This window comes from Balaenoptera physalus (assembly GCF_965194825.1).
Source record: "Balaenoptera physalus genome assembly, chromosome: 12".
Taxonomy (NCBI): domain Eukaryota; kingdom Metazoa; phylum Chordata; class Mammalia; order Artiodactyla; family Balaenopteridae; genus Balaenoptera; species Balaenoptera physalus.
Window position 1 is genome coordinate 95,884,298 of NC_138897.1, and position 10,751 is coordinate 95,895,048.

The 10,751-nt window shown below is 53.5% G+C and overlaps 1 long non-coding RNA gene across 1 annotated transcript; it reads left to right on the forward strand.

Moving 5' to 3' along the window:
• The first annotated feature begins 566 nt into the window (after window positions 1-566).
• On the forward strand, window positions 567-2,750 carry LOC309640101. Its single transcript, XR_014252022.1, has 3 exons — window positions 567-715; window positions 1,502-1,828; window positions 1,961-2,750. It is a non-coding gene; the product is annotated as an uncharacterized lncRNA (long non-coding RNA).
• Window positions 2,751-10,751: the final 8,001 nt, after the last annotated feature.

Genomic DNA, 10,751 nt, shown 5'->3' on the forward strand with positions numbered 1-10,751 from the left:
GATGAGAAGACCAGCATTCAGGATGTTCACTCAGTGCCGGCCATGCTTGGGGAGCTCTGATTACAGGACCAGGTCGCTCAGTCCTCACCCTGACGTGGGGAGAGTTTATCCTCAGTTTTCGGATGGGGAAACTGAGGCACAGAGTGGTCCATTCCGTTGTCCAAGGACACACGCTGGTGAGTGACGGGACTGAGGTTGTCATCACCGTTATCGTTATCTTCTCCACAATCATAATGACCCTCATATCAAACCCTCCTCGTCGTCACTGTTGTCATAACTGCCCCCTCCCTTCTTCCTTTTTACTGAATGAGAGTCTTTCTTTGTCTTGTCATTGATTTCTTTGAGAAAGCAGAGTCATTTTTTTCCTTTCTGCTTTGGCTTAACTTGTTTCTCTATAAAATAACTTTTTAAAACTTATATATATATTATTCAGATACTTACAAGGTAAATATTCAGACATTATGAAATTAAGACTAAACAATCATTTATAGAATAAGAAGAGAAAAAACTAATAATTCATGTTCACCAGTAATATTTAGATGGTTCTCCTTCTTTGTTTGTATTCAAAGGTATGGAAAACTTTTCTTTCACCAAACATAGGATAATACGGCATGTGGTATTTCATAACCTGCTTCTTCCACTGGACGCTGTGCTGTAACATCTCATGCCCGCTCTCACCCATGTACCTGTGCCTCGTGATGTGAAGCCGGCACAGGTGACACCAGCCAGCCTCTCCCGCCTGTCCTCCTCGCGGCTCAGCGGGCGAGCGTCTGCATCCCCGTCCCCACTTCCCATAGGAGCCCCGCTTGTTCATGGTCCTCAGTTCCTGACCTGCCTCCTGTGGGAGACCCCCTCACCCACATGTTCTCTCAGGCCCCCTCCCCACGTGGGTCATAGCTCATAAATGATCCCCCTCGCTGCCTTGTCACATTTCCCGAGAAACTTCTCACTCCAGACCCTGGGTGGTACTGGGGACACACAGACACCCCCGCTGACCTTTCTTGAGCACTGACAGGCAGCAGGCATTTACTATTTACTTGTCTGGCTTCCATAATCCCATAGCAAGCCCATGAGGTACGTTCTGTTATGTCCCCGACTCAGGCATAGAGAAGGTGAGGTAGAGCTTGCACAAGTGAGAAGCAGGCTTCACCCCAGGCCGTCAGAATCCAGAGCCGAGCCCCTAACCGTCCTGCTGGCCCATGGCCCCTGCCTGTGCGGAGGCCAGCCTGCATCAGAGGAGTCTCCACCTGCCCAGTCCTGTGTCCCGAGAAAGGCCAGGCGGAGCCCTAAGTGCTCTGTGCAGCTAGGACGCGTTTAATTGTACAGGACAGAAAACCCAACTCTAACCGGCTTTAGGCAACATGGAGGGTTTCAGATTCAAGCTGCTCCACAGTCTAGGGCCAGAGCTGCCCTCTCCAAGGCTGGATTCAGAGCCGGTGATGCCATCAGGGCTCACTTTCCCTCTCTCCCTCTCACGGTCTGGTTTCTTCTTCCGGGTCAGCTTCCTTCGCAGATACACTCTCCCTGATGGACGCAGGAAGGCTGCAGCATCTCCGGAGCTCACACTCTCAGCTACAAGTCCAGTGGGAGGTCACCTGCCTCTGTCCTGGAACTTGCACCAGTGCAATGTGACAGGAGTGACGGGTGTCCCCTCTGATAGAAGCTTTAGGAACCAGTGTGTCACTCTCTTCCCTGCCGCAGTGAACAGCAGCGTTCCAGACAGAAGCTGCCTCGGTAGCCTGGGTCCTGGAGTGACAATGACGTGGAGCAAATTCACAGCCACGACAAGACGAACACGCAGCATGAGCACGAGTGAGCGTCTGTTTTGGTGAGTACTAGACCTGGGGTTGTCTGTCGCTGCAGCATAACCTGGCACGTCCTGCCTGATCTCCGGCGCACGGACGTGGTGCGTCTCGGCCGAGGGTCTGGATCCGGCATCGCTGCGTCTTGTTTCCCCCAGAGAGCCGAGTCCACACGGGGACCCAGTCAACACTTGGTGACTGATGGGGGCCAGTCCCCTGTCCACGTCGCTCCTCTTTATCTGGTCTCTGCGCTGGTGCCCTTTTCCTATAAAGTCTCTGTGGCCACTGGCCCTCCTGGCTTCAGCCTGAAGCACCCAGCAGGGCTCCAGGCGCTGGTCAGGAGCAGGTGATCAGCTCCAGCTCACCCTGCTGAACCGTGGACATGAGTCTGGTTTCCCTCAGTTCTCCTTGTGAGCTCGGGCGTAACGGGATCTTCCCTGGAGAAGGTAGCTAGGAGCCTGCCTTAAACTGACACAGGAAGGGAATAAAAGCCCATCACCGGTTTTCAAAAAAATGTTTTTCTGTACAATTGTGGAAAAACTAGGGCACTGGCTGCCATAATGTTCCTTGAAGTCAGAAAGAGCCAGGGCTCTAATTTAGCCTTTGTTCAGCGGCAGACTCACTGGAGCTCCATCGAGCAGGAGGGGGCGTCCCTCACAGAGCAGCCTGTCCTCACTCCCAAAGGACACGGTGCCCGCGGAGGAAGGACTGTGTCGTCATCGATCAGAGCTTCCTGCACTCAGCCTGCAGCGCGCCTCCTGACGCAGCCTGGCCCCTTCCCATCTACCCTCCTCCTCGACGGGGCCTTCGTTTCTGGAAATTAGTTCAGTAGATGTACCTGCGTGTATGTGTGTGCGTACATGTATATGAATAAAGCCTTCACCGCAGTGTTTACAGACATTTCAGACCAGCAGCCACAGAGGCGTGCGTGGACGGGGGCAGGCTAAACGCCGCGTGTTCATCGCTCACAGGGACCCCGTGCGGCTCCTTTTAGACATGAGGCTCCTGCATGTCTGGCCCCCGGGGGTGGGGAGGTGCTCCAGGCTTGGGCAGTGGGGCGCTTGCTCCCGGACTAGGGGCTCCAGTGAGGGAGCAGAGCTGGAGCGGTCACGTGGCGGTCAGTGGGGTGCATGGGCAGCGGCGCCTGGGTGTGACCTCTGCAGGGTCCCTGCTGCCCGGCCTCCGGAGCAGGGCCTGTTTTCTGGGTCCCCGGCAGTTCTGTGGACCCTGAGAGCAGAGGATGATTCCCCTTTGTCCTTAAGACAGAGAGGGTGTCTGCTGTGGCACCGAGAACCCTGGACCCCAGAGCCTGCTCTGCGTCCTGTACCCTGAAGGGCAAGGTCGCACATGGGTCTCCCTGGCTCTGCACCTGGACCACAGGCTGGCAGAGGGCAGGCCCTTCTCACCTGTGCTTGTCCCCGTGTCACCTCCTGCGGGACAGACTGGCTGCAGGGCTGACTGCACGGAATCCCCCATTCACGTTGCTGGTCTCGGGTCGGGTGACAGGGTGACAGTGACGCAGGGACACACATGGCTGGAGGTCTGGCTGACTCCGGGCTCTCACTGGGGCTGAGGATGGGAAGCCCACGTGCTGTGACTGGTCACTGGGAGGAGGAAAGTGCAGGTGGAGGCCGAGCGCTGAACGCACAGAGAGCAGCCCGAGGGCAGATGCACGGTGGGGCGGGGTGGGCACTTCCCGTGGGCAGGGCCTGCTGCAGGGAACCGGCCTGTCCCGGGGGCTGGGGCAGGGGAAGCAGGTGCTGAGAATCCTGGTTCCTGCTGAGGGGAGCCTCTGTCTGGGGGGAGGTCGTGGCTTTATTGCTCTGTGGGGTTAACTCCCTGTTCATTAAAATTAACCAACTACAGTGAGGATGTGGGGCAACGGGACCCCTCCTACACTGCTGGTGGGAATGTAAATTGGTGCAGCCACTATGGAAAACAGTATGGAAATTTCTCAAAAAACGAAAAATACAACTACCATGTGACCCACCAATTCCACTCCTAGGTATATATCTGAAAACAAAAACACTAATTCAAAAAGATACGTGCACACCAGTGTTCATATCAGCATTATTTACAGTTGCCAGGATGTGGAAGCAACCTACATGTCCCTCAACAGTTGAACGGATAAAGAAGATGTGGAATGGAATACTACTCAGCCAGAAAAAAGAATGAAATTTTGCCATTTGCAGCAACATGGATGGACTTGGAGGGCATTATGCTAAGTGAAATAAGTCAGACAGAGAAAGACAAATACTAATATCACTTATGTGTGGATTCTAAAAAATACAACAAACATTAATATAACAAAAAAGAAGCAGACTCACAGATATAGAGAACAAACTAGTGGTTACCAGTGGGAAGAGGGATGGGGAAGGGAATCGGGGAGTAACAGGTACAAACTATCAGGTATAAAAGAAGCTACAAGGATACATTGTACAGCACGGAGAATACAGCTTAATTTTATAATAACTATAAATGGAGTATAACCTTTAAAAATGTGAATCACTATATTGTACACCTGTAATGTATAATACTGTACATTAACTAGACTTCAATAAGAAAAGTAAATAAAATTTTAAATATAAAAGAACGCAAATAACAGAGAAGAAAATAAACTAACTGTAAATCACACCTGCCACGTTGGCACACGCTGGTCTCGGGGATTTGCTGCTGCTTCTGCTTTAGGAAGAGCAGGGCCTCAGGCGGGGCTCGCTGAGCAGCATTTAGCAGGTGCGACTCCAGACAGCTGACCGGAGGCCTCTTCGCTGTGTGTTTGCGTGTCTGACGTTGTGTACAAACCGTTGCATCCCTATGGGCACCGGTGGCAGAAGGAGTCAGCTGACCGGGATGGGAGGAGCCGCTCGGGTGGAAGGAGGGGGAAGTCAGGTGGAAGGAGGGGGAAGTCAGGTGCAGCAGGGTGACACCACGACGACTGCTCCTGCCGAGGCCACCTGACACCTCACAGGTGTGACGCCGAGGCCCAGCTCCTCCCACCTCCTCTATCCCCAGGACGGGCGTCCCCTGTGCTCCGGCCGCGGCAGTGACAGCGCTCAGCACAGCCTCACGTCCCTCTCACGCCGGGGCAGGGTCCTCTTAAACCACACCTTGTGCGGCTACACCGCCTCTGGGTCTTCCCTCCTGTCTGAAGCCCAGGGCCTCTGGATCCCGACCTCTCGTGTCAGGAGGGGCTTCAGTGTCTCGCCTGGAGTAGGAGGGGCGCTCATGGCCACACAGGAATGCAGCCCCGGGACGCACCTGAGTGCAGCCTCTGACCAGACTCCCCCGGGGCCGCCCCAGTGTCTCCCTGCCTGCAGTCAGCACGCCCTGGGGTGTGGGAGCCTCCTGGTCAGGACATCGATGCCCCCAACCTGGTTTTCAGGGAGAACTAAGTGAAGGAGAGGCAGGCCTGGGGAGGAGGCTGGGCCTCGACTGGAGTCCGGGAAACTTCCGGTGCTGGGGATGCGGCCGCGGTCCCTACCACAGGAGGGAATCCGGGCAATCGTCCTAGACAACCCCCAGACAGGCCGCACGCCCTGGGGTGTGGGAGCCTCCTGGTCAGGACATCGATGCCCCCAACCTGGTTTTCAGGGAGAACTAAGTGAAGGAGAGGCAGGCCTGGGGAGGAGGCTGGGCCTCGACTGGAGTCCGGGAAACTTCCGGTGCTGGGGATGCGGCCGCGGTCCCTACCACAGGAGGGAATCCGGGCAATCGTCCTAGACAACCCCCAGACAGGCCGCACTCCTGGGGTTGGAGCGGAATCGGTCAGCTGTTTGGAGGCGGCCCAGGGCCGAAGGGAATCTGCTTCCAACCCTGGGGACGGGCCTCGGGCAAGACCCCGTGTCTGGGGCTTATTCCAACCGGAGGCCCAGCCAGGGTCCAGCTCTGCTCTTCTCTGTCTGACGAGACCTTCGTCCCTTGTCCTCGCTTGCTGTCCCCTCTCTCCCTCTCTTCCTTTCCTAAGCTTTGTCCCCACACTCAAGAACCAGTCTGAAATACGAATTGTACTTTCCCTCACTTATTCACTTATTTATTTCCCCAAACCCTGTTCTCAGGTATCTTCCAATCCCACATCACTAAATGACAAAGGAGTACAATTCCTCCAGTCTCGACAGAGGGCACTGATGGGACTCAGGCGTTCCTGGCCCCGTGCCCACGTTCCCGGTGATGGGCACAGGCACCTCCCGCCACCCCTCACCCTCTCTCACACACACAGTGGGTTCAGATTTCCCCTCCAGGATCCTGGCATCTGAGGCGTCTAGACAAGCCCAGGTGAACTCCATTGTTTGAATTTCGTGGGAGGTTCAAAGCCTAGAAAACCTCCAAAGGAACAGCCCAACAAAGAAACCAGAGTTGTACACTTTGGGGTCGTTCACATGCTGACATAGTAGCTGTTCAACTCCTTGCACTACGTCAGGAGCCGCAGGGGGACAGGTGCTCATCCGTGAGGCCGAGGTGGTCCTGGATCAGGTGACACCAGCCGGTCTCTCCAGGGAGCAGGTGGAATGTCCCCAGGGACCAGGAGGAAAGCGCAGGGGTGGGGACTTTGGCACCAGGTGAGCGTCCCGTTCATCCGTCTTTCACCTGTTGGTTCCTCCCCGGTCGATGAGCCTGGCCTGGATCGATAATCAGCCCCAGGGATGCTAGGATCTTCCTGCCCTACAAGGGCCAGGGTGCCTCCCCCAGCGAAGCAGCAACCCCCCAAAACGGGTGCGGGAGGGACTCTTCTCTACTGCAGTCATTGAAGATTCCAGGCTTTGACCGGCTGAGCTGCTTTTTGTCTACTTAACAGGTAATTTACCACTCACATAAGAAACACGTAATGATTGCTTATGAAGGGTTTACGACCGTGTTATGGGGAAAATCTATCTTTGCTCAGAAGTTAGTAGGAAAAAATACTGTCCCCATCAAGCCTCCTGAATAGCCACGTGCATGCGCTGGCTCCCGCGGGGCGCTGGGGCGTGAGGAGAACACCGGGCACATCTGGAGAACTGTCACCGAGGATGGTCTGATGAGGCGGGTGTCACCTGCGGGGTGTGCCGGGTCGGCCCATTCCCGGGAAGAGGTTACCAGTCATCACAAGCGGCCCTGAACTCGGAGACGCGGGGTCTGCAGCCCTTTGCGGGGAACTGACAAAAGTGCTTCAGGTTTATTTTGGTCCCCATAGCGGGCGGAGACCAGATGGAATGCATCAGGGATCGGCACGTGGGCCCCGGGGTGGGCAGCCCAGCAGAGGACACAGCAGGCCGGGGCTGGGAGTGGAGCGGAGGGCGCCCCGGGGCACACCCTGCTGCGTCCGGAGGGGATTAGGCGGGTTTCGGGAGTGCCTTACCCCGTCCCTTCTCACGGGTGTGGGCAGAGCCTGCGCCGCTGCCCCTGACGCGGCCCAGCCGGGGGGCGTTTAGGCCCATCGCGCACTGCCGCCTCCACCGCCTAGAGGAGCGCCCGCAGGATGCGACTGAGAGAGGCCGCCCGCTCCCTGCTGGCCCAGGAGGCCGGGATCTGGGCCTAGACTCGCAGGCAGGACAGGAGCCGCCACGGGGCCTCCGGGCTTCACAGCCTCCACCCCAGCTCAGGTGGGCGGGCAGCGCGGGAGAGGCTGAGACCGGCCCGCGGTGACCCTCCAGCTGCAGCCCCTGCGGCCTCTGCCGGGAGGGCCTGGCGCTCGCGGGCTTGTGGCCGCAGCGTCAGCTGATGGGACGGGTCTCGGGCCCGGGGCGCCCTCCAGCTCCGCGAGCCCCGAGCGCGGGGAGCCGGCAGCGCCTGCAGATCGAGTCCCGGGCCCCCCTCCGTCCTGGACAGGCCACCTCACCTCCGGGGCTCACTTTCCTCACCTGTACATAGTAGTGAAGACACCTTATGGGCTCACTGCGGAGACCGAACCTCTGAATCCGCGGAAGGCTTTAAGAGCCACGTGTGCGCACGCGTCACTCGTCCACGCCGCCTGCAGTGATCTTGCCCAAGTATTGGGGATCCTGCCCTCCACGCTGAGAAGGGGGGCCTCACGTCACAGACCAGCCCTCCCCCCAGTGTCCTCTGCACGGTCCAGGTTCCACAGGATAAAGGAGCTGTGGCCCCAGCGCAAGAATCCTGCGACCAGCTATTCCGGGAGTGCCGGGATCAAGCCAGCTCGACCGGATCCTTCCGACTGAGGGGGTGTCGGAGCTGAGCCCGAAGCCACCTCCTGGGAGCACCTGGACGGGCCGCCTCCTCAGGGAGAAGCTCGGTGACAGCTCTGCAGCTCGGCGCCCGCCAAGTAAAAGTCTCCCGATGCACTGGGGTGAATCTCCCTTCCCCAGGGTGTTCTCCCGAGGCTGGACGCTTAGCCAAAATCGCCAGTTTTAACAATGGAATTTGTGAAGATGACTTGTCCTCGTCCTGCGTCCAGAGACTCAGGCATCAGTGTCCCGCCCCCCCCCCCACTCGAAGGCTCGGCAGAGATCACCCCGCTCTGCGGGTGCTGGGCTTCCCAACAGCCACCTGCAAGGGCCGAGCTTTCTGTCCAGTGAAGACCACCTAAGCCGCCTGAGCCCAGCACACCAGGGGGGAAGCCAGCGCCGCAGTCCGTCCCCAGACGCTCCCTGGTTTGGCATTTTCATCCCACCATCTTCACTTAAAGCCAACGCCCACATTTGACACGGGCTGGGGTGGTTGGCCTCGACCTTTCTGAGGAGTCCCTGAACTTTCCACTTTGCTTTTATTTCTGCTTTTAGCAGCTTCACCGAGTTACTATTGGCACAAGATGAAAGGCACCTACTGATCATTTTGGACATGTGTGTCTCCGTGTGAAACCGTCATCACAGTCACAGTAATGAGCATATCACCATCCCAGATCTCCTTGTTCCCTTTTGTCCCCTGCCTCCTGACCGGCAGCTAAGCCCTGCCGGCTATCACTGTAAAGAATTTCCACTTTCTAGAATTTTATATAGATGGAATCCTGCTATTTACACTCATTTTGTCCTGCTTCTTTTACCCAGAACGACTTGAGATTCATGTGGCGGCATAGAGCTTAGCTCATCCTTTTCATTGCTGAGTAGTTCCCTGTATGCATGGACCACAGATTGTTTTCCATTCAACTGTTGGTGGACATTTGAGTTACATCCAGTTTTCACTCATTACACATAAAGCTACTGTGAATATTCGTGCACATGTTTTTGCTTAGACACTTGGTTTCATTTCTCGTGGGTAAGAATCTAGCAGTGGATTGACTGGGTCGTATGTATGTGTGTGCTAACTTTTCAAGAAACTGTCATGTTATTTTCTGAAATTCTGCCATTTCACACTATTGCTAGTCGCATGTGAGAGTTCTGGTTGATTCACATCCTGTGATGTGATTCGCATCCTGTCCCGTCAGTCTGCGTCCATTGTAATAAGGTGAGCAGTGGTATTTTAAAATACCTTTTTGGGGTATGATTTACATCCCAAAACATTGACTTATTTAAATGTGCAACTCAGTGGTTTTCAGTAAATTTAAAGAGTTGCACAACCATCACCATAGTGAGATTTTAGAACATCCCATCGCCCCCCAGAATATTCCACTCAGTTCTCCCCCCAGCTTCTAGCAACCAGGAGTCTACTGTCTGTGTCTGTGGATCTTCTTTCGTGACATTTCACATGAACGGAAGGGCACCTGAGGAGGACTTTGACATCTGGCTTCTTTCACTTAGCATCATGTTTTGGTGATTCACCCAAGCTGTTGCTTGCCTCAGTGCTTTGGTCTTTTATTGCCAATTCGTATGCCAGTAAACACATATAACACATTTTGTCTCTTTATTCACCATTTGGTGGCTATTTTAAATGTTTTGGGGTTTTGGCTATCATGTTATGCTACGAGCATTTGTGTACAAACCTTTGTATGCATGAATGCTTTCATTTATCTTGGGTAGACAGACACCTAGGAGTGGAATTGCTGGATCACATTGTAAATTTATATTCATTAAAAAAATTGACATACGATGTTGTGGTCTGAATGTTTGCGTCCCCCCAAAATCAAAGGTTGAAATCCTAGCACCCAAGTTGATGATACTTTGAGATGGAGACTTTGAGGGCTGATTAGGTCATGAGGGTGGAGCCCTCATGAATGGCATTGGTGCCCTTAGAAAAGAGGTTCAATAAAGCTCCCTTCCCCTTCCACCATGTGAGGACACCTTGAGAAGAGGGCTATGAACTAGCACCTGGGCTCTCAACAGACACTGAATCTGCCAGCACCTTGATATTGGATTACCCGGCCTCCTGAATCGTGATAAATTTCTGCTCTTTATAGGCCACCCGGCCAGTTTATGGTGTTCTGTTACAGCAGCCCAAATGAACCAAGGCAGACTACTTTCCAAAGTGGCTGTACCATTTTACATTCCTACTAGCAATGCATGAGGATTAAAGTTATTTCATCTACTTCTCTCTTTTATTCCCTCCAGTGTTACTGAGATGTAATTGACACATAACTTTGTACTAGTTTCAGGTATACAACAGAATGATCACCACAGTAAGTTTAGTTAAAATCCATCACTTTACAAATTTACAAACTGAGATGTGATGAGAACTTTTAAGATCTACTCTCTTAAACATTTTTTTAAATATCCACTCTCTTAGGAACTTTCAAACATTCAATACAGAATTGTTAACTATCACCACGCTGTGCATTACATCCTCACCACACACTTTTTGACATTTATTACTATCTTTTTTATTGTCATTCTAGTAGGTGTGAAACTGTATCACACTTGAGAACTTTATTTTTCTAATGATTAATGATATTGAGAATCTTATCCTGAACATATCATATATGTTGTATCATATATGACATACGATATATACACACACATATTTGTCAGTATTTTTGTAGCATCTGTTCACATCTTTTGCCCATATTTTATTAAATTGTTTTTAATGTTGACTTTTGAGAGTTCTTTGGATATTCTGGATACAAATATTTTGTCACTTATGTGATTT